The following is a 24,134-nucleotide window of genomic DNA, read 5'->3' as shown; positions in this document are numbered from 1 at the left end:
TAATCACAGTAAATGATAATCGTGATCACTTTACATGCTTACCACAACACTAGATGCGTCGTAATTTGCTCTAGTTTGAACATTGTTACAGATTGCAACTTTAAAGCTGCAGTGGGAAGAAATGGAGCTAATTTGATTATAAAAAGTTATTTTTTTAAAACGGTCAAACTAGGCAGTGCTGATAAATTATTAATTAATATTCTGTTACTGTAATGCCTATTTTCTCTCCTCAAATGTTTTCAGAAGCATCTTGTAGTATACTGTTTAGCTGTAAAATGAGAAAGTTTGTGACCCGGAACCCATGTTGAGATCAGTTGAGGAAATACCAAGCACCGCCCACCAGCTGGAGCACAGCCAATAGGAACGCTCTCTCTCTCCGAAATGACCTGTGATTGGCCAAAGTCTCCAGTGACAGGCTAGATGATTTAAAGCCTGAAAACAGAGCTATGAGGAGAGGTAGAAGTTTAGTTTTCTCTCAGAACACTTGAATTACAATATGCTGAAAGGTTATTATGGATTTTTTGCCCAATGATTCCAAAAATATACTGCTACTACACAATCATTTCCTAATGAAGTGAAGTTGGAAACTTTTGTGCACATATTCTTTGTGCATGTGTTTTCTTCTTCTTTTTCTTGGTGTATGGGAAGTGAGAGGAAAAGTCAAATAACTTGGACATAGATGACTAATGCAAAAATTTTACATGACAAAAAAAGTAGAACTAAAAACTACTAAACTAAAACAAAATGCGATTTCATGTTTTTAAGCTTGTCTCGAATCTTCATTGTCCAAGTGTGTCAGACAAAACATTGAATGTATGTGCATGTAAGTGTGTGTGTGTGTGTGTGTGTGTGTGCTGCAGTCCGTGACCCTTTCTACCCCTCTCTCCCCTCCTTGCTCAGCCCAGCGGGTGTCATTCTCAGGTCATGAGACTGTAAATATACACAGTTAGACCCCAGAGCCATAAATCAGAGAGAACAGCCTGAACTCCTACATGGACGGATAACATGAGATGACACGCCTGCTGGAATAGATAATAATAGCACATATTCACAGCTAACAGTAAGATCGTAACAAAGATCATATTAACAAAACTAACACTACAACAACTGTTACACACACAAACGATAAGAATAGAACTATAATAAACAATATTACAGGTTTTGCTTTTATTGCGAAAAGGACAATATAATAATCCCATGAGCTATTTACATGGCTAAAAATTAATATTCCACTAATATTCCAGTTTACATACAATCATCACAATAGGATTTTCTTTCAAAGTTTTCCACCGATGGTGAACTTGTTCGACCGTGTGAACTCAGCCTCCCTCTTTCATTCCTTCAACCACCTTCTTGAAAAGGTAGGCGTTGTGATATTTGCACATATCCAAAAACCTGTTGATATCCGAGTCTTTCATAATGTTTAAAGTGTGTTTCTCCTTCTTTTCTTTTGGGCATGCATCTCTGCAAACTGCAAACAAAGCACAGAGCTGGACGTAAACAGGCAAGGGGCCGTGTGTCGCAAACTGCTGTAAAAGCCCTAATTGAGACGCAATTTCTCAATGCGCTGTATACATGTCAAAAGAATTGCTCCTAAAACCTGAATAATATCGGCATGTCCCACATGTCCTAACTGGAAAATGTTCCATTCAGAATAATTCAGAATATCCAAACATAATATGCTGTTTTACATGACACATATCAGATTCATAATATTGTCATAATCTGAATAATAGTGGAATATTAGTGTAAATGTAGTCAATGTTACTACTAGGATTATAACTTTAAATTTAAAAGCCACTTTTCTCAGAATAGGCTCATTAACAGTGGAAAAAAAAAACTTATTTAATGTTACTACAGGCATTATCATAACTATTTTAGTGCCATTGTTATTGCTAATACAATTAAAACAAACACTTTTATTAATTCAATCCCATATCATTTAAAATAATTCAATACAATGAAATGTGCAAAGCTGAAGAATATATATGCCATCTTCATAAAGCAAATACTATACACCATTACCATGAGAAACACCATCAGCACTACTATATATTACTACCACTACTACAACAAATGCTATGACCTCCATCAACATTACACCTGTCATCACTGCCTCTACTACTCATAATATTTATGCCACTTATCCTGATATTATGTTTTATATATAAATATATATTTGTATTCCTGGTGTTGTTGCTGGTGTTTTGAACCTGTCAACCAATGCAATAAAATAACTACATAATCAACAGTTCATGCAGGAAGACCGCTCTACAGCTGAACTGCAGTTGTGCTGTTATTCATCAGTTCTTTGGTTATGTTATTACTAGAAATACCCATAAAACATAGTATTTGTGCTGTCAATACTGTGTCACCAAGATGAGTTCCATTACATCAACTCTCTTTGGCTCTTCTTAATATCATCTTAGTCATTATATTTATTCAGAGAGGGGTGTGATTGAAAACATAGATCATATAAATTGACGGGACATTTCCACAAAGGACAACAAATACACCCGGCGGCTGAATATTGATGACACACAGTGGCTGAATACTGATAATCGTGTTTATGGAAAGCCCTAAAGTAAAGGTTACCTGCCACAGCTCGTCGTTAACGCCAGGTGTCAAGCAACATAAAGAAAACTGTTAAGTTTTAAACATAGCTTTCAAATTACGCATCTCTCATTCTCACACTTTTCAGAGATGTTTTACGACCCAGAAGGTATTCATGCTTCGCTTCGAGGCAACCTGCCTCTTTAAAACTACTGTTTTTTATGCTTCTTGTAAAAAGACAGAGTCGTCACTTTTTCTCTCTGCTTGTCTCTCAAGGGCAAAATGTAGAAACATGAAGAGGTTAAGAATGCTTTGTCATAATCATCAACAACGTCTTTTCAATAAAAGACTCTTCAGAATAAGCAAGGGCAAGTCACACATTCAAAACTATTGTTAAGTGTTTTGTTGATTTCGGTCTGCGCAGACAAAATGACAAAATATTATTTTTATTTACTGATGTTTATTTAAAAGAGAAGATTAGAAATAGAGGTAGGTTATGTTGAAACAGTAGCTTTGAAAGGCAATGGTACGTCACACTTGTAATTCTTTCAACCCTGTCTCCTACAAAATTACCTTCCCATACAACTAATTTGCATTCTCAATTACATTTCGAGGGAAACATATTTTCTCTGGGATTAAGGTCGCAGTTTTGAACACATTGATAACGTTGTAAATCAAAACAAAACAAAACAAAAAACGCAACAAAACTACTTGGTTAAATTTCGTAAAAAACGTAATGGTTTGTCTTAAAATGTCTGTTTCTAAATCCAAGACCTGCCCTTCCTCTCTAGATCCATCACAAAACATAACTTCTTTAACTATCTCACCATTTCAATCATATCACAATCCCACCCCTTACCTATACCCCATTTTACACAAAAAATAAATGAATATAAATTAAAATAAAAAAAACAAAAAAAATAAACAAATACATAATAAATAAATAAATAAATAAATAAATAAATAAATAAATAAATAAATAAATAAATAAATAAAATCGCTGTATGTTATTTAGCTATGAATGTAAATTACAATAAATGAACGTTGACTTTTAGTATCAAACAGGACACGAACAGCGGTCTCCTGGGCGAAAGTCCTGTGTTTGTTTGACCCTTCCACCACCCAGACCTCCATATGTGGACTATCATCACAAACGTATTTGTGATAAGTCAAAAACAAACATAACCCGTGACAAAATAGGTTTCCATTGAAACATAATTCACAATGCAGTTTTGTTGGATGGGAATTTTGAGGAGAGAAAGCTGAATTCTTTTTGGAAGGTAATCTTTTTCCTGATTAATTCTATCATTGCTTTGTAATCCATATTACACATCCAGAGCTAACATAAGTCATGCATGCGGCCAGGGTAAATCATCGAAAAGTTCAACCAACACATTTAGGGTGTAGTGATCCAAAAACATTATTACTCTTGCAAAATTATCCACAAGTTACCAAGACACAGTTTAATGTCTTGGAAAGCTACGTACGGTGTCAAATGTTTGTTTCATGAGTGCAGAACTTTGTGAGGCATGCACCAGCGTACAGTACCGGCCAGCTGCCTGGTGAGAACATGTGCAGCTGCTGAAAAATAGCATGTGTGCTCCAACACATTTCACCAATGAATCAAAGTTAAATAAATCTCCATGGCTAAAGCCTGGTCAATATAATCTGCTATTACTGTTACATTAATGTCAGCTCCTGTCCAGAAAATCAGCTTTAAGTCTGCAGTCATCCAGCCTTTAATGGTAATGACTGAGTTCTACTTGACCTCATATACGCTGGAGTTCCCATTACTAAATTACACAAAATAATATCATTCATTATGTCATCTCTAATGGCGACTCTCTGGATCAAAGGTGTGAAAGTGGAATACAATATGAATGTGTTTTATATTCAACACCCTGGCAACAGTTGAGACAAAATACAACTGAATCTAAACTTTACATCATCTCCTGATATCAGGGGGCAGTTAACTTGAACTGCAGTACATTTACATCATTCCATCTGTGATCTCCGAGGCGGTAAATGTTTTTGCAGGCATTAACGCGTCATCAAAGTGTCCGAAATCCTAGAGGGTTTGATCCTCCGGATCTCTGGAGAGTCCGCGGACACAAAGTCTACAATTATCTCTCTGCTATGTCAAGTGCGCTTGAGCCAAAAATTGCTCGCCTTGGATTGTTCAGAGCTATCAGGTTCCCATGTGAAAACACAAGGACTATGACATCACTGCGTCACTTAGCTAGCTAGCTACCTCACACACACACACACACACACACCCACACACAACCGCACACACACTAATCCCTAGTCTTAAGCATGCGAGGCCTACACAGACCTCTTGTCTGCCTGTCTCCCCATTGACTCATGTGACTCGTGTCACCATAATGGCACCATAACAGTCAAAATGTGTCATGAAAGAAGGATTTTGATGTTCTTTAATGAAAACAGGGATCCATCATTAGCTTTTGTTTGAGACAGGATTTCATAAGTGATGCAGGCTGTTCTCAGACACAGTTCGTAGCTATACCTATGAAAACTAATGCACTGTAATTCATATATATCCCACAAAATCAATTTGTAATCCACAACCATGAGTATAAAGAGCGATAAACAGTGCGTATAGAGAGGATGTCGGGGTGGATGGATGGGTCAAAAAACACCTTTAAACACCACCGACTTTCACCCAGGAGGACGCTGTTTGTGTTCCGTGTGAAACCAGAAGTCAACGTTAACTTATTTGTCACAAAACTTCTGTATTTAAATCGGTAATCTTGAAAATTTTCATTTAAATAAATGTCTGTTAAGTCACTTTCTATCGTCGAAGGTGGTAACACAGTGGTGATTGACCCTAATGGCCCACTGGTTAAAGTACTGCAATATTTAAATATTTGCAGTATTACAAACTGGGAGTCTGAGGCAAAATTCCCAGAAAAGAAAATTTGGTGCAGCTTTTCTCCATTGTATACGGACAAAAAAATTTAACTGTGCTTTCAGTTCTGAAAACTTAAAGCTCATGTATAAACACAAATACTCCAGACTGCTAAACTCTAAGCAGAAGTCGAAGTTGTTTTCACTCAAATTAGAAATTCAAAATCAAGAAGTTGAAGTTGTCAGTAAGTGATCTTTAACATTTTAATATTTCCAAGCCCAAAATATTTCATCTGCTCAGTGAATTGTATCCTTTGCAGGGCACGCATGCCTGCGGACCACCAGGCCTATACGGCTACTAACATTAACTTGCTTTAAATCAAACAGTAAAAGAACTCAAGGTGAAACGGAGCAGACAGTTTAAAAAATGGATTTTCACTGAAATTTAATGTCCTCATACACCCAAAAGTTGTTGCATTTCTGGAGGGCACTGTTAAAACCATCCATGCATTCATCTATTATCTACACCTGCCTGTCCAGCTGACACTGGGAGACCAGCTGGTAAAACCAGTTTACAATAAGTGTCCTCTTGTGGTGAGAATAGCTCAACATGCTTCAATTAATAACACGTAAATGCAAAAAAATAATATGGAGAAAATGTCAATAAGCTGCTGATCATTTAAGATGTTTATGGTGATAAGATATATACTACTTTAAAAATCTGACTTTCATCTGGATTTTTATACAATAAAATGTTTTCTCAATTTTTTTATTACAAAAAAAATCTGCATTTTTTTATGACAATAAGGAGCCCTAAAACATATTAGTAGTATATGTATACAGCTTAAATTAAGAGATACACCCAAAATCACACATTTCATAACCACAGCAAACCAACAAAATGACTGAACGACCAGACAAAATGAATCAAAGAAGACATATTTTGCCAAAATCATTTAACTTCCATGGCATCCTGAATGAAACACAATGTTTTTTTTTCTTCTATTTTTTAATCATTAAATTATAATTGGGCTGATTTTATCACCAAACAGCTCACCTGTTTCAGTGCAGGTCTCACTTATCAGCCTGCTGTTACATCTCATACTACTGATGCAATTAACAAGGCTGCCACTTATGAACCGAACACAGGAGAAACACAGGAAAGAGTCAGAGAGGTGAGAATGAGACAGAGCGATAAACAAAGTCATCATATCAGGGAGGAACCTGACTGCAAGTGTAAATGAGAGGAAATGGATGATTTTGGCTGCATTATCTGGAATCAGCTGACATTTCTTTTATGTAAACAGTTCAATAACACTTTTCTCATGCACAAAGTGAAATAATAATAATGTCTTAGTTCAGTTTTTATCACTTGGTTACAGTCATTAATGTTTCTTAATTCTGATGCAAATTGAGTCCTTGTAATCTGTGTAATCTCTAAAAGTGAGTTTAGCTCATCCCAATAAATTTAGCTTCTAATTTCCCCACATCTCAACCACAGTGGTCCATTTCTAGGGCCATCATAAATTCAAAATAATGCTGACATGACCTTGTGTAAAACTAAAGAGGAAGTTAAACCAATGTTGTATCAAACCATAATTCATAATCTCACAGAGGTCATTATTCATTGCCTCTCCATCTTAACACTGACAGTTTCCTATACTGTTTAACTGCCACCATCAACCGCAGTGTAATAACACACACTTTCATAAAAAGCACACAGTAATAAATTACTAAGCAAATGCAAATATCACATCAAACTATACAGCATGAACTTAACCGCTATCATTGGAAATGTGTCCTGTCACTGCTGTGGAAACACAGATACTGCAGGGAGGAGACAAGCCAGCGTTTCTATCCAACCTGACGCCAACCTGCTCATCGTCAGTCTCGTGGATAGATACTGTACATTAATGTGAAATGTCCATAAAACTTAACCTCCAAATGTGATGATGGGACTCAACCCTGATGCATGTGTGTGTATCTTGGTGGATAAAACTTTATCTGATGTCTGATTTCATGATCAGCTTGAGAAGAGAGTCACTGACCTACAGTATATGCTGGTCTAAATGGGAGAGATAAAGACGAAACCGTAAAAGTCCCCATAGTTAATCGCGATTAATTGCAAATTAATCACAAATTAATTGTAAATTTTTTATCTGTTCAAAATGTGCCTTAAAAGGAGAAAGGCCTACTTCATTTAGCGTGAAAAAATATGCTCAAATCATAACATGGCAAACTGCAGCCCAACAGGCAACAACAGCTGTCAGTGTGTCAGTGTGCTGACTTGACTGTGACTTGTCCCAAAGTGCATGTGATTATCATAAAGTGGGCATGTCTGTAAAGGGGAGACTCGTGGGTACCCATAGAACCCATTTTCATTCACATATCTGGAGGTCAGAGGTCAAGGGACCCCTTTGAAAATGGCTGTGCCTGTTTTTTCTCGCCAAAATTTAGCATAAGTTTGGAGCATTATTTAGCCTCCTTCCCGACATGCTTGGTTGGTACCAATGGATGGATGGTTCCTTAGGGTTTCTAGTTTCATATGATGCCAGTATCTTCACCCTAGCTTTAAAACTGGGCCCGCTACAACCTAAAAATCGCAAGTGGTGTTAAAACCAATTTGCGTTAATGTGTTATTATCGTGTTAACTTTGACAGCCCTAATCTGAACTCTTTATACGTTGTTTTATGATACAACTTTATATGGACGATAAAACTCGCTGTTTCAGTACTTGTGCACATACATTTGGGTATCTGGAGTGCCTACCAACTCACAAACTGTGAAATAAGACGACCCAGTCAGTTTTTTGTGGGTTGTCTAGATCAGAAAACATGTGATTCAACAAGCCATTCAGATTCGGCTCCCCTTCCTATGTCACATGCAGGCTCATTAGAATATACCGCCCACAGCTTGAGAACTACCTTTGTAAAGGTGCACCATATTTTTCCCTCAAGCCAATCAGAGCAGACCGGGCTTTTTCTGGAGGGGGTCTTCACTCAGGGAGTGTTTCAGACAGAGGGTGAATACAAGTATATTCAGACAGACAGAAAAATAAAGTGTTTTTTGAACATTAAAGCATGTAAACATGTTCTAGTAGAAACCCAAAATACAAGTATAAACCTGAAAATGAGCATGATGAACTCAACATTAGAGCGCAGGTACATAGCAGTATTGGTCATGAGGCTGAACAGTCATGGCTTATTGTAATACATTACCACGTCACTCTCCTTAAGGAAAAAGGTTACACCTATGGTACTATTGTTTTCTTCCTGACTGTGTAATAGCAATGCTGTTGTTTTTAAGATAAAACTCAGAAGTCAATTATGGCTTGTTGTTAATAATTTGGTCTCGTTTTACATGGAAACCAATTTGATATTAAGAAAAAGCAGCTGTGATGTAACTTGACATGCTTTTGTTGATAAGATCAAAGAAACAGGACAATTTCTCAAAACCCCTTGACTGATGATAACACACACATGAATATACACAAAACAATGCTTTATACCGTGCTATTTTAAAGTGACAGATACTTAAATGAAGTACTCTGAGTTGAGTTGAGAGGTACTATAACTAACTGGATGTTGGCTATGGTCTATGATCACAGTGGAGATTCAGCAGTAGGCACGGGGCTGGTCACTTTCCCTCCTCGTGGTTCAGCAACTTGAAACTCTGAATGTGATCTTTGACTGTCTTTCACTCGCTCACACACACACACACACACACACACGCTCCTTGTCTTTGTATTGGCTTTGATAAAAGGGCTGGGAGGTTGGGAAGGGAGTAGCGGAGTGTGTCAGCTCCTGGAGTATAGGCTTACTGTGCTGGGAGATGCACTGGGCCATTACACACGACCTCTGACCCCAGCAGGCACCCTGAGGTGAAATGACGCGGGCCTGGTCTTACTCAGCTGGAACAAGGGGATAGGAGGGAGGCGCAGGGTGACTTAGTGTGTGTTGTTAGTAGATGCATATATGCATATCCGTGTGCTCATACATGCACTGACGTGTGAGTAGTGTTCACGCATCCCACCCTTCATAAAAACAGACACGCCACCAGACCGGTCCCAGGCACGCCGGGAGCTGCAGGCCTGTCCCGTGGCTATGCAGATGTGACGGCGGGTGTAAAATATGAATTTTAATCACAGCCACCTTCCTCCAATTACCAGCCAGCGACCCTGACGGGGATCCGTCTGCAGTTGGGACGAGGGAACGACAATGCACACATACAGAAAGTATGTCAGCTTTCTCTTATGCGCGACATAAACGCACACATTGGAAAAGAAGTCTATTAAAAGGTCGGCGGATGCTTTTGTGCACAGTGATTCACAGTATCATGCATGCTGTGTGCAATTTATAATAATCTAAGAAAATTTGAAGACTGTCAGCATTAAGCTATTGGCTGTTGTTGTTCATTTTGATCTTCAGTGGACGGGGATTTCCTATGTTGCTGTGGATAATTTGCAAATTGCAAAATCATTTGCTGTCAGTCTCTCAGAATGAAAGAAGCCTCTCAGGTTCGTCATTTTGAACCAAAGTTCAGTTACAAAAGATGAGAGAAGAGTTCTCCACTTACAGCCTCAAGGCTATTGTTTACTGGACGACTCTCACTTGACTGAAATAATTCATGTTTATCTATTAATATTGTTTGTACCTACATAAAAAGATGTTCTTTGTACTGACATACAATCTGAATGAACTAATTTTGTACCATCTCACGACAAGTTTTACCAATTAAATGCTTTAAAGTTAAAAGAGAGGCAGTCTAAGGCCGTGGTAGAGTTACACCAGGAGCTCAGAACCCGACCTTGTGGGGAAATATGTTTTTACTATAATTATATAATTGTACTCTATATCCCCTTCTCTATTACTGTCTCACAATCAGCTTTCGTCCACTTTTATAATTTGTAAGTACTTATTTTATTATAATAGTATGTATTTCCTTTCTTTTAGATCATTATTTTAATGAATTTCAATTTATTTTCAACTCATTTATTTACTTACCATTATTATTATTATTATTATTATTATTATAATTATTATTATTATTATTATTATTATTGTTATTATTGTTATTATTGTTATTATTGTTATTATTATTATTATTATTATAATTATACATATTTTGGGGCTGTTTCTCTTTGCTTTTATTTTATTTTTATTTTTTTCTTCTTCCTTATTTTTTCCTTTCTTTTTTCTTTTCCCCTCACATAGAAATACTGCTATTTGATTTACATTTTCATATGATGATTATGTTTTTTGGCTTACTCATTTACATTGTATGATGAAATGAGTTTGTATTTTGGACAACAAAGTAACTGAGTTAATAAATAAAAAGTAAAAAAAAAGAAAAGAAGAACATGACTTTTGTCCGTTTGTTATAACTCATGCTGATATTTGTGTTTGCAGTGTTGTTGTGAGAACAGACAAACATTCTGACTGAATAATGTCCTCTGATGAAAACACTGTAGAGTCTGCCAAAAGAAAGCGAGATCGACCCTAAGAGGAAGTCTGAGACTCGTGGCAGAAGAATCGCCTTGGGGCATCGATAAAAGTTACACAATGCAGTTAAGAATCAGAAAAAAATCAAACAAAGAAAACACCAGGACTCCTGGACTCCAGACTGATAATATCTCACAGATTAAGAAGATGCAATGATGAAGTCTCACTGCATGTAAACCACAGCACACACACACACACACACACACACATGCACACAACACTTAATATTAGGGATTGTTAATTAGCGAGGAGTGTCTCCATCCTCTGGGTCCACATGCCAGTCATCCACGGCTGTGACGAGTCTGTCCTCATTAGCATGACCCTCCTCCTCACTGTCCACTCCACTGCTCAACACACAACCACTCAAGCATGGACACCCTGCTAATTATGGCTTAATGTATGTGTGTGTGTGTGTGTGTGTGTGTGTCCATGCACACCAATCAAAGGTACATGACTTGATGGTTGACGCTAACAATCTGCTAAGAAAAGAGAAAAAAAAAAACTGCCATGTGCAAATGTTCTCAATTTATTATCATTTGGCGTTATGTTCTTGGCAGCAATTAAGGACAAAGGATTATAAAGTACTGACTGTGCCGTCTATTTAATTGGTTATTTAGTTTTATTTATAACTAGATAAAGTCAAGATTTCAGACTTTTTGTTGCTTTTTGTTCATCAAATAATTCATTTTTAAAATCATTTTAAATTTTCCTCTATTTGATTGTGCATTTTTTTTTTTTTTTACAGTTTATTGTAATAATGCATTATGTTTTGACATAATTGTATTGTAAATAGAATATATAGTGTACCTAATGTTTTTACTTGATCATGTTAAGTTATTGTATAAGTTTGTAGTGAGATATTTAACTCAATAAATCTGAAAATGTTTCAGCAAGTTACCAGACGAGTTAATCATTTCATTTAATTCAAGTAGAATATATTAGTCTTAACATCATCATATATTTTGAACTCAATTATTTTTAATTCCTTAAACTTTAAATGGTATATTTAAGGGGAATTTAAGTGAATATTTTTGGATCTGAATTTTAGGAGGTAAAAACTTAATTAATATTTAAAACAACAATGCTCAATTAGTTAGAAACCACTACTGATTATTGTAATCACCAACATAATACAGCGGATCTGGCAGCTTTTGTGCAATTTGTGCTGCAAAGAGGTCATAAACTTATTGCCTTGTTTACAGCGGGCACACAAGATGGAAAGAAAATACAGTTAATGGTGGAAAACACGAGCCTATTAATTATCAATAACTTGTATTTACTGAATCTACAAAAACACATTCATCAACACAGGCTCAAAAAACACATTTGGACCACTTCCGTGCGCATTAATGAGGCCATAAAGTTCGTCCACCAACTCTCATTAAACCCCTCAAACACACACATGCAAATGAACACACATTTATAAATCTACACACTCATCATATCACTGCTGAAAGCTGAATATAGGAGACAAGTTACAAAGTAGGTGTTGACATTCATATGTAAATACGAAGCCAGGGCGAGCCCGCGTCCTCGGGCGCCCACACGCTCCTTTGTTCGTCTCCAGTCAGATACACTCACCCAGAAACAATGAGGGGGAGAGGGGAGAGAGAGGGAGAGGGGTGGGGAGTATGTGACCAATGCCAGCCCACCCTCCTGCCAATGGAGGGGGTCACACCGGGAGGGTCAGAAGACAGTGAAGAGGGTCAAAGGTCAGCAGCACAAGAGTGTGTATGTGGCTCCAACTATTGTTTCCCACCAGTGTGTGTGTGTGTGCGTTTTATTTCCCAGTGCTTACATCACTCAGTAAGAGATCCCATTAGTGCTCCGTTAACCAAAATGCCAATAAAATTACCAACAATCAAAACTAAATTAAATAGTTATGCCCCAACTAAACTCTTAAATTCGTATACTGAGGGAATTATACACTCAGGGAAATCCGAGGGGGGAAACGGCGAGAGGATTACGGATTTGAAACTAAACGCAACATACAATAGCTTTTCTGTCGAACTCAATCGACGTAAAAGCGAGTTTAAGTGAGTAGGAATTTTCTCACATGGCGTAAATGGCCGCGTTACCGCACAATTATGAAAGCCGTTTGGAGGGGCTCTAAACATCTCCGAGCAATTTAGAAAATACTCAAGGACACATGAGGTAATCGCTTCGGGGGTGCCAACTGGCTTCAACATGACAGTTACGATTAAAAAAGATTTCCACATACCGCACGTCCTCGCGCACACACACAGAAAATATACACTTCCTGCACATGTACACAATATAGATTCATGCAAATAAACACACACGTGCATGTGACACGTATATACACACAACTTCCCTCACATCACAGATCTGATCTGACCTCCCCTCCGCACACACACTCACACACCCACTCAGCCATTATAACCAGCATAAACAAGAATGACAAGTTGAGATTAATGAAGGGCCCAGCAGTGACAGACCAATTTAATTGTCAACCATGATGGCCATTGAACTCCACCAGTGTATTTATACAAGGTTACGGTAGTGCCTTAAAATGTTGCTAATTGATCATGAGCAATAAGTAATTAGAAAAACTGATAGTGTGTCCTTCCTGCACACGTGTCAAAGGCACACGGCGTCTCAGGGGCGGCGAGGAGGGGGGACGAGCGAGCCTGAGAATAGCGACTGAGAAGAGAGAGAGTTGATATAATGTGTGACATTTTATTGCTGGAGTCACGTCAGTATAGTGAGGCTTTATACTGTAGTTGTGCAGGCAGCAGATAACACGGTGGCGGCTATTTTGCTCCGCCAAGGCTGAAGGCCTAGGAAGGAGGTTATGTTTTAACCGGCATTGGTTTGTTGGTTTGTTTGTTGGTTGTTGGTTAGCAGGATTACTCCAAAAGTTTGGGATGGATTTGAATGACATTTTTTGGAGGGGTGGGGTGTGACACAATGAACAATCCATTACATTTTGGTGGCGATCCGAATCATGATCCGGATTCAGGAATTTTTTTACGGATGTGAAATACGAATGAAATAATGCAAATCCAACAGCTGAATTTGACTTCCTCAGCAACAGTCGTGGACTGACGGACGGTTGAATAATGTAACGTAATGTGAAATGCCACAAGATTCTTATCTGATTTATATTCAAATGCTACAAACCTACAAAATTCTACCTTATAAAATCTAATTTTATGAAGTAAAAGTACTACTAAATGTTGCAAGAATGCAAAAATGTACATGTTAATTTAACATGGCCAGAAACTGTAAAACAATTCTGTTCATCATCAACGTAGGTTCAACTACTTCTTTGAAAAAAAAAAAAACTCCTCCATCTCCTACCTCTCGCCTGGTCTCCCTGCCAGCACTGGTCTGATCCAAGCCCAGGTTCCCAGGAGGTTTTTTCTAGGTTATTCTAACCACTGAGAGCTGACAGTGGCCTTGGCTCCCTGGCCTGACTTCACGTCCTCCGCTGGCAGCCCAAAGCCTGGCTCACTGGGAAGGAATGTGTGAGAGAAAGACAGTGTAAATAAATACTGTAGGGTCGAACAGTGACACCGCAGCCAGAGGAGACCCCGGTGTTAGAGAGGGAATTAAAATAAAAAAGATCTTAGCAGCTGCAGAGCATATTGAAAACCATCGTAGCCACCTGTTTTATTTGACAAATGTGTATTACGTATCATTTCAACCAGATATGAATATCTGAAATAAAGAAGACCCACACACACAGTCTAGTTGCATCAGATCAATGTAAACATTTCAATGTAAAGTTAAAGCTACTACAAGGAACATTCATTTTGTGTCTATTTTGGCGGGCCCTGTGGACAAAAGCGGTGGTGTTTCCGAGCACCAGAGTCCCTTTAGAAAACCTCTCATTTTACTGCAGCAGGGTCTGACAGTCTGCCCCGCTCAGTCCTGGTTCTGGATCTCCCATGCCTCCCTTCCCTCCAGCGGGCCCAGCAATACAGCCTGGGCCTCCGGCAGTGAAGGACTTCTCCATCTCCCGCCGGAGCTGCAGGTCGAAGGAGGCAGCGAAGCCAGATCTGTGTCTCTCCGTGGTGGGCTGAATGCTGCATGAGGCCCCGCTGGAGTTTCTGAGCTGAGCTGAAGGAGTTTCAGGTGAACCTGCATGATTTCATCTGATTTTGCGCGAAATCCGACCCGTCGGCACCGATGACGAGCATTAAGAATAACTGTATAGAAATAGCCAATCTTCTCTCTGATGGTCTTGTTTACTTATGTAGGTCATATAGAGGCATCAACATTACGTTGAGACTGTTTCACAACCAGTTAAAAGTTCCTCATTGTAGCTTTAAATATACACCTGCAGATGTGACATTTACAGAAAATAATATCAAACACATGCTGGTAATCAGAGCCGGCCTTCCGTCAAACTGACTTGTCAAACTAAAAGTCACTTTTCTGACTGATACGCTACGCGGACGGGCAAACACATACAGTATGGGCCTTTTTCCCAACAGAAAGTATGGGAACTAAGAAGTACCACATACTAAACTCAGGAATTAAATAAGGAAGTTATTTGCGCATTTCCTTTTTTTTCATTTCCAACACATCTCCAGAACTGTGAAAATTAGACGAATTAAACCGATAACAGGTTAAAAAGCGATGGCTCGGGTTGAGATGTAATTTCCACACGCCACAACACAACAAGCTGTTGTGTGAATGTGGCGTTTGAATGTTGGCAAAGAGACGTGCAGAGGTGGAAAGTGAGACAGGCAACACCAGAGTGGCGAGACGCCTGTTTCCAAGTTATATGCTTTTTTTTTCCAGGTTTCTATTTTAGTATACAGTATAGAACAAATTGAGACAATTTACAAACAAAGTTGAGTTTCATTTTCTGTTGCCCATTCTCTGTCTATATCTCAGTCATTTTGAGATGGTAAAGCTGGAAAGTTGGCTACATCACTAACACTTAAATTTCCATACCGGGACATAATATCTATAATAGCAACAACTAGTGTCTTCCTGCACTCTGACTGAATGTTGTTCACAAGTTCTAGCAGCCACGGGGCTTTTAGTGACGTCCAGGCAAAGCAAGACACAACAGAAATATAAACAGTTTGCAAAATGGTTCAAATCCACTAAAAAAAGAAAGCAAACTCTGACTGCCAATAAGGCGTCCAGTGTAATCACCTCCGTACTTAGTCACCCAGTTTGAGCTGACACAAGTAAACAACATAAGTGAAATAGAATAATCTACTTGAAGAGGTACTATGTCATTAATGGGGAAATTGTAACAGAACTCGCAGCATTTCCACATCACATGCCATCAAATACAGCCAATCAAATCCGATCAAAATGTACATTAAGAAGTGATAAATTACATTGTGAGCCTGAGAGTTGAGAAGAAACAGGATCTCTGGTAGCTTTTAAATTTACAGACTCTGAACTTGTGGTGTGCAAGGATATTTTTTCGAGTATTTGGGATTTTTCAGTTTCTTTGTAGCACCATCCTGCTCAGACTTTGAGAAGCAAAACAGTTGGAAAAAGGCCACTTCAAAAATAAGCAAAAAAGAAAACAATGAATACAAGGTGTTTTTGCTTGTAAAGTAAGAAAAATCTGCCAATGGCACAAATGAGAATTGGTAAAATTTCTTGAAAAGATAAAACGAGATGTTGAAATTAGCTGGGAAAACTCATTTTGAGCTATATTTAACTAGTGTGTTGTGTGTCATAATAAGCCTGTAATGCTTAAAGGTACTATTTTTTCTCTTAAAGGTACAGTGTGTAGGATTTGGCTGAGTACCCCTCCGCTCTCTCATCCCTTTCCAAGACTGCGGTAATGTGAGCCGGCGAGTGAAAAAACTTGGTAACGCCATACGCCTCGCTCAGAGGCCATCCATAATAACTCTAATTCACAATTGTGTCGGAGAACTACGGTGGCCTTCAGGTAACATAAACACGTGAAAAGCTCTCACTAGAGCCAGTGTTTGGTTTGTCCGTTCTGGGCTACATTAGAAACATGGCGGAGCAACATGGTGGACTGCGTGAAGAGGACCCGCTCCCTAGATACAAAGGGCTCATTCTAAGCTAAAGAAAACAACAATTCTTAATTTCAGGTGATAATACACTAATGAAAACATAATATTTTATTCCATTTATGCTAATAGATCCCAATGTTACACGCTGGCCCTTTAAATAGAGCTATTCAAGACGCATTGTCTAAAAAAAAGACCCTATATCTCACTGACATGCTAGGTGTTTGCGTCTTATATTAAGTGTTATGAGATATTTTGACTAGTAATTAGACAAATATACTAGTTAAGAATTAGTGTTTTTGCAGTTTGTGACAGTAACATCTTACTTAAAGCATCTGTACGTTCTGAGAATATAATAAACGTATAGGCTCGCTCTAATATTGAGCAGGTTACACGGGTCAAATCTTTATTGCTCTGTCTTCAGACAACGTGTTTCTGTCATGGCAGCAGGGCTACTCAGTCACAGGGTATCAGTGGTGTGTGTGTGTATAAAAGCTTAAACTGTGCGAGACCTAAATCAGGATATTTGGACGTGACAGGTTGAATGCCTGCCCCTTATGTCCATATTAGGTCATGAATGATGCAGCAGCCATGTGCATGGAGTTCAATGGGAACTCATTCAAAAAGGCCTCTCTCTCTCTCTCTCTCTGACTGTTTATAATGTAAATGACAACTTTTACTGTAAATCATATGTCGTACTCGGCTTTAAACGTCACTGCCAAAGCTGGTGTTTTGTTTGGGTTTCTCCCATATCACTGCTCAGTGAAGCTGCGGCTGAGTTTATATTAAGAAAAGAGAGAAGGTGTTACGGCAGGATGAGTACAGATGAGTAAAACAAATACCTATTGTAGCACCTTTTTGGGACATTAGAAAAGAAACAGGGTCAAATACGAGAACCAGACATTCAGATGTTGATTTTAAGCATCCATAGAGGAGCAGAAGTGAATAGTATGATTCGAGCCAAGTAACTCCGATACATCATGATGTACGGTTGTTCTCTTCCAAGTGAACTGTGATGAGGTCTGCTTGAGGCTTTATGGCTGTATAGATGTGGGTTTAACCATCTGACCGACATCAGCTCCTCACATTTCTTCATGTTTTCTGAGTGTGAAATAATAAATTACTTTTAATTACTGTAAATCAAAAGTACACTCCAGTTTTCCTCCTTCTTTACATCAAAATGTTTTAAATAAAGGTAGCCTACTTCTGAGTTCATATCACTATTTGTTCTCCTAGTGAGGTAAATTAAAACTTTGCTACTAGCTCATATCCAAAAAACACTAAAGGTGTGATTGCACCTTTAGATGTTATGAATGTGGATTAATTAAAGTGGCGACACATTTAATTCTAAGCTGCTGACACACATCGCCTCTGTAAACATCTTTGCCAATAAGAGTCCTCTCTGAAACCTCTGTGACATTGATGCTATTCCAGCAGGAAATGCACAGCGCAGTCATTTGCATGCATTGCTAAAAACACGCGCTCAAGAGCTGCTCATGACCCTCCCCGTTTTCCCAAGTTACCTCGGGGCCTGCTGTTAGCGTAAAGGCTAATGATATCTAGGGGGCTGGGTGTGTGCACGCCTATTGGGTGCGTGTCGGGGGGTAAAAGGTGTTCACCCTATTTGCTGAGTTGATACGAACCTCTGCAGACACCTACGGCGAGGAGGGAGGGTGTGACCTCGCCCCTGACATATGAGTCGGCACCTGTCACACACATTAACGCTCGCAGATGCAAACACACAAAGACTTGCATGTATAAATTGCACAACGGCGCCGTCCAAAACGCTTCCATCTACACACTTGCACATCTCCGACTCCGTCTGCCACCTCCAGCTCTCCCGTTGGCAGCCGGCTGGCGAGCACAGTGGGCAGCGTCAGATAAGAGGATATACACGGGCTATGTTTCAAGGTAAGGTGTGTAACAACAGAGGGAATCAAGGTGCTGATTAAAGTCTCGCCAAGTAAATAAAACATTAGGACATCTATTATGAGAGACCTGGTTAATTAGTGCATGTCTAAGGTTTAAGTAGAGGAATGTGCAGTAACAAGAGCCACAAAAAGGAATTCTTTAAAGCCTCAAGGAAAGTGTAAGTAATGGAGAGAGACGCTGAATCGAAAAATGACAAAAAAAAAGATGAATTAAGAATCATCAATCAAACCTCTGCAAGTCTCGATCATCCAAAGTAAACAGATCATTCATCAAGATTGATGTTCGTCTAAGATTTGCGCAACTGAACGAGACTTTAACAGCAAAGACAGTATAAGAAGCTGCCCAGAATTATGGCATAGCAACGTTTCGCACCGAGGACACATCTTAATAGATTCTGAAAAATAATCTGTTTCACACTGTTGCTCGTTGTGCTATTCGTGTTTCCTTTCTGTGTTGCCAACACAAATCGGTTGCATCAACAGCTTCATACAGCCGAGGAAAAGTAACAGAGACTGAGAGGTGAAACGAGAAAAAGATAGATGAGCCAAAACTAATTCAGTCTCTGTGCCGTAGCTCTCCGAATGATCCAAAATAAGCACTTGACCAAAGCTAACATCATAGACTGGAGCTATATTAATGGTGCAGATAAAATATTTATATAGTGAGTCATAACGTCTGGTCCTGGAAAACAGCTGCAGGGGTATTAGACGCTGCAAGATTTTGGCAATTAAAAGACTTAATTTCTCTAGCAGGATATGCCATTACACATGGTTTAATATTTAGGTATACAGAATGAAATAAAGTGATTCATGCAACATCCAAGTTATCATTTCTCCAGCTGGCATATTATGTTTTATCTATTTATTTATTTTTTTTGTGTAAAATCCTCCTATCATATAATTTGAGTGTATTTGTGCTTCCTTAGTTTTTTTACTTTTTGGTGATCAATTATCTATCAAGGTGATAAGAGGGGAAAAAAAGGGTGAGTAAGTGTTCAGCGTCACACATAAACAACGTCAAGAGCAAATATAAACTCCAAAAAAAAAAAGCAAAAAGAATGATGAACAACTATTTTTGTTGTATATGTAAGGAAAAATGTAGTACAGGTATGCATTACAGCAAGAAACAAGAGAAAGAGAGTGGTACATACTGTAAATAAATAATGGTATTGGTCCTTAAAAAGGTGACGAGAGAGCAAAATGTTATTTCATACATATTGTGAGACAATTCTAATGAATGTAACAAGTTTGATGTCACATGAGGAGAGCTTGTCAGATATAACCACTGTTGCCAGATTTCAGCGGGTTGGAAGAGCAGCCGAGGCTCGAAATGAACTTTTCCTCAGTGTGCCGCAACTATCCTGAATTCTACTTTCAACCGTCCCAGACTTAACAACCAACGTCCCAAATTGAAGTTATTTTTTCAATCTACATAATAAATATAGTTTTATTATACCTCTACTGTCCTAGAATTGTCCTAGACACTGTATCTTTGTGTCCCAGGTGCTATTTTTATTGTCCCCGGGACAACAGGACATTCTTAAGTTGGAGGGCTGACAGCCAGGCCTGCGTGAGCGTGCTGAGTATAAACTAGAAGAAGAAATTAATATGGCTTCTTTATCACCTAACATTTTACATCCCACTATGGGAATTTGAAAAGCATAGACCAAGACTAAACTGAAATACTATATTCTAATAATCAAACCTGTGTCCTGGTTGGAAAGGATGAAGCTCATTGTAAAGAATACCATGCTCCATCCAAGGAACCACCTGTGATTACCATCTTAGTTGAGGCAAACTGAGAAAAAAGTTGATTCTGAGATATACAGATCAAACCCGTTAAAACCATTTGTCAGGGTTGAAAGAGAAAGCATCAATAAATCTCTGATGGGGAAATCGTTGTCTTCCCCGGCTCACTAAAACGGCACAACAGCCCTGCTTTAAAACTTGATCTTTAGTGAATAATGGATTGTGGTCCTATCAGATACAGAGGGGAGGATCGACCTCGGCATCCCAGACTAAACACTGGCCTAGATGCAGGGATGAGTTATGTCTATTCCAGTCTCTTGATTTTGAATGAAAAGCAGCTAATTAGAGATAAATAAATCATGCCGGGCTATCGGTGGCTGTAGGGCCGGTGTTTGGTGTCGGATGGTGGATCTACGACACAGCGAGGTCCAGATTACAGTTAATAATGGAAAACTCCCTGGTTCAAGTGCTCATGGTACACACAGCAGATACACTGCTAACAATATGTCCAATCTTTGTTAGAGCTCGCTAGCAAGACAGTATTTCATGAATCTATTCATTCTGTTAGAGAGTTTGCTGATATACTTTGCTTACACTATATGGCCAAAAGTATGTGGAACCCTGTTCACATATTTTTACTTTTTTGTGGTTGGCTAGGCCCCTTACTTCCAATAAATAGTAATCTTAAACACATAATGACACTTTGTCAGGACCCATTGGCGTCACTTTTTGGTCACAGTAAACACGTGGTTGACACTGTGAATTCAAACAGGACTGGACACAAACAGCTGATTGTAAAGTGAAAGTAAAAGTTAATGTTTCCGACAGAGGGTGAATACAGGTAGCCTATATTCAGACAGACGGTATGAGAAAAAAATATGTTTTTCTGGAAATTAAAGCATATAAACATGTTCTAGTAGAAATAGGGCTGTCAATCAATTAAAATATTTAATCATGATTAATCGCAAATTAATCGCAAATTTTGTATCTGTCCAAAATGTACCTTAAAGGGAGATTTGTCAAGTATTTAATACTCTTATCAACATGGTAGTGGGCAAATCTGCTGCTTTATGCAAATGTATGTATATATTTATTATTGTAAATCAATTAAAACACAAAACAATGACAAATATTGTCCAGAAACCCTCACAGGTACTGCATTTAGCATAACAAATATGCTCAAATCATATCATGGCAAACTGCAGCCCAACAGGAAACAACAGCTGTCAGTGTGTCAGTGTGCTGACTTGACTATGACTTGCTCTAAACTGCATGTGATTATCATAAAGTGGGCATGTCTGTAAAGGGGAGACTCGCGGGTACCAATAGAACCCATTTTCATTCACATATCTTGAGGTCAGAGGTCAAGGGGCCCCTTTGAAAATGGCCATGACAGTTTTTCCTCGTCAAAATTTAAGCTAAGTTTGGAGCGTTATTTAACCTCCTTCGCAACAAGCTGGTATGACATGGTTGGTACCAATGAATTCTTTAGTTTTTTTTAGTTTCTTATGATGCCAGTATCTTCACTCTAGCTTTACAACTGAGCCCGCTACAACCTCCGAAAGATTGATGGCATTAAAGAAATTAGTGGCGTTAAAACGATTTTGCGTCAACGTGTTATTGTAGCATTAACTTTGACAGCCCTAAGTAGAAACTCAAAATACAAGTATGAACCTGAAAATGAGCATGACATGTCCCCTTTAATGGTCTGCATCCAACTTTGTGACAACAGCTTGGGGAAAGCCTTTTCCGGTTTCAACATTTTTATGCCACTATACACAAAGCCAGTCTTGACCTCAACGCCACACGACAATGTTGGCATGAACTGGAACGCCGACTGTGAGCCAGGCCTCATCACCCAACCGTGGCCAACCTCACTAACGCTCTTGTGGCTAAAAATAGGAGCAAATCCCTGCGACCACGTTCCAAAATCAAGTGTCCAGATATATTTGGCCATGTAGTTTATTCAGACACACAGTATAAAAGCTGGCAGAAGTATTATTATCATAATTTTAAACATCACGGTAGAAGAAAAAACAACATTTAGACTGGGTTTGCCAAGCACGACAAAATGGATGGAAATGAACACGTCTTAGCTGTGGACAACATCTCAAATGTATTTACATTACTAATGCCTTGGAAGGCTTATTAAAGCTGCAGAAATGGAGCTGATTAAAAAAAGTTATTTTTATAAAACGGTCACTATATCCTGACGATATTGCATGAGTATTGCATAAAAAATATCATGTGTCTCGGTGTCCTTCGGTGCTCCTAACGGCATCTGCAAGATTTCACATACCGGAGGAAAACAACCAATCAGAGCTGATCTGGAGTCTGCCTTCCAGCTACCATCTCTGAGCAGCTGTCAATCACTCGCGAACTCCGATCAAACGGTCAAACTAGGCAGCGCTGATCAAATATGAATCAATATTCTGTTACTGTAATGACTATTTCTCGCCTCAAATGTTTTCAGAAACATCTTGTAGTGTACCGTTTAGCTGTAAAATGAGGACGTTTGTGACCCGGCAGCCATGTTGAGATCAAGTTGAGGAAATACCAAGAACCGCCCACCAGCTGGTGCACAGCCAATAGGATTGCTCTCTCTCTCTGAAATGACCTGTGATTGGCCAAAGTCTTCTATCACCGGCTTGAATTTTTAAAGCCTGAAAACAGAGCCATGAGGAGGTGCAGGAGTCTAGTTTTCTCTCAGTTACAATATTATATTATAATATTACAATATGCTGAAAGGTTATTATGGGATTTTTGCCCACTGATGCTGAAAAATTGTTGCCTACTGAAGCTTTAAGTCTGTGTTAAAACCATCTTCGAAGGACATCTCTGCATTTTATCCCTCGTTTTCTGTAGCAATCATTCACAGACAGACCTCATTTGATTTCTGCTTTCAAATGCAGCACAAAATGAGACAAAATACCACCAAGATCCAGAGGGGCGTTATGGAAATGGAGGAAGAATCAGGTCATGTTTGATATTAGGGAGAGAGGAGAGGGACGGGGGGACAAAAAGGAGCATTAGTGCAACTATTAAGAGCCTCTTTCCCCAGTCTAATTCATTAAACATAGAAAGTTCTCACACTCGCAGTGAATTCCCCCCTTGAGATGAAATTCTAATGTGATATTAAGAGAAGTGGGACAATGGCAGCTTATTACCATGAAGCCGAGGCAGGCAGGCGGCCATGTCCTCCGTATGTAAACACGAACGGAGCAGAAGACATTACAAGATGCAAACTCTGACGGCTCTCAAGAGTGCAGCACATTTTTTTTTTTGGATCTGTATTCACACAGCTTGTAAGTTTGTTTGTACGAGCGGAGGCTGAAATTGCAGCTTTAGTCTTGAGCGAGGATCCGCTCTCAAGAAGCACTCACGCTACAATAAGCAGAGACAGAGAGGTGAGGGCATCCAGCTGGTTACACACTTCACCTCACCTGACATTGTCTGCCTATGAATGTAAATTATATACATCAAACTTTTGTTTTTTATGCAGGTAAGAAGCTGTTCAATCAGCAGATAGGCTGCAGTAGCAAAGTGGTTAT

At 38.9% G+C, this 24,134-nt stretch overlaps 1 long non-coding RNA gene across 2 annotated transcripts in view; it reads right to left on the bottom strand.

Moving 5' to 3' along the window:
* LOC119495197 overlaps positions 1–24,134 on the bottom strand; it is a 32,477-nt gene that overhangs the window by 4,833 nt on the left and 3,510 nt on the right. For both annotated transcript variants that reach the window (XR_005208388.1, XR_005208389.1), the window contains exon 2: positions 14,247–14,399. This is a non-coding gene — a long non-coding RNA (uncharacterized LOC119495197). The remainder of the gene's footprint in view (positions 1–14,246; positions 14,400–24,134) is intronic.

The sequence above is a fragment of the Sebastes umbrosus genome, chromosome 10 (assembly GCF_015220745.1).
Source record: "Sebastes umbrosus isolate fSebUmb1 chromosome 10, fSebUmb1.pri, whole genome shotgun sequence".
Classification (NCBI taxonomy): domain Eukaryota; kingdom Metazoa; phylum Chordata; class Actinopteri; order Perciformes; family Sebastidae; genus Sebastes; species Sebastes umbrosus.
The sequence above is the reverse complement of the archived record's forward strand: the minus strand, read 5'-3'. Positions and strand labels throughout refer to the sequence as shown.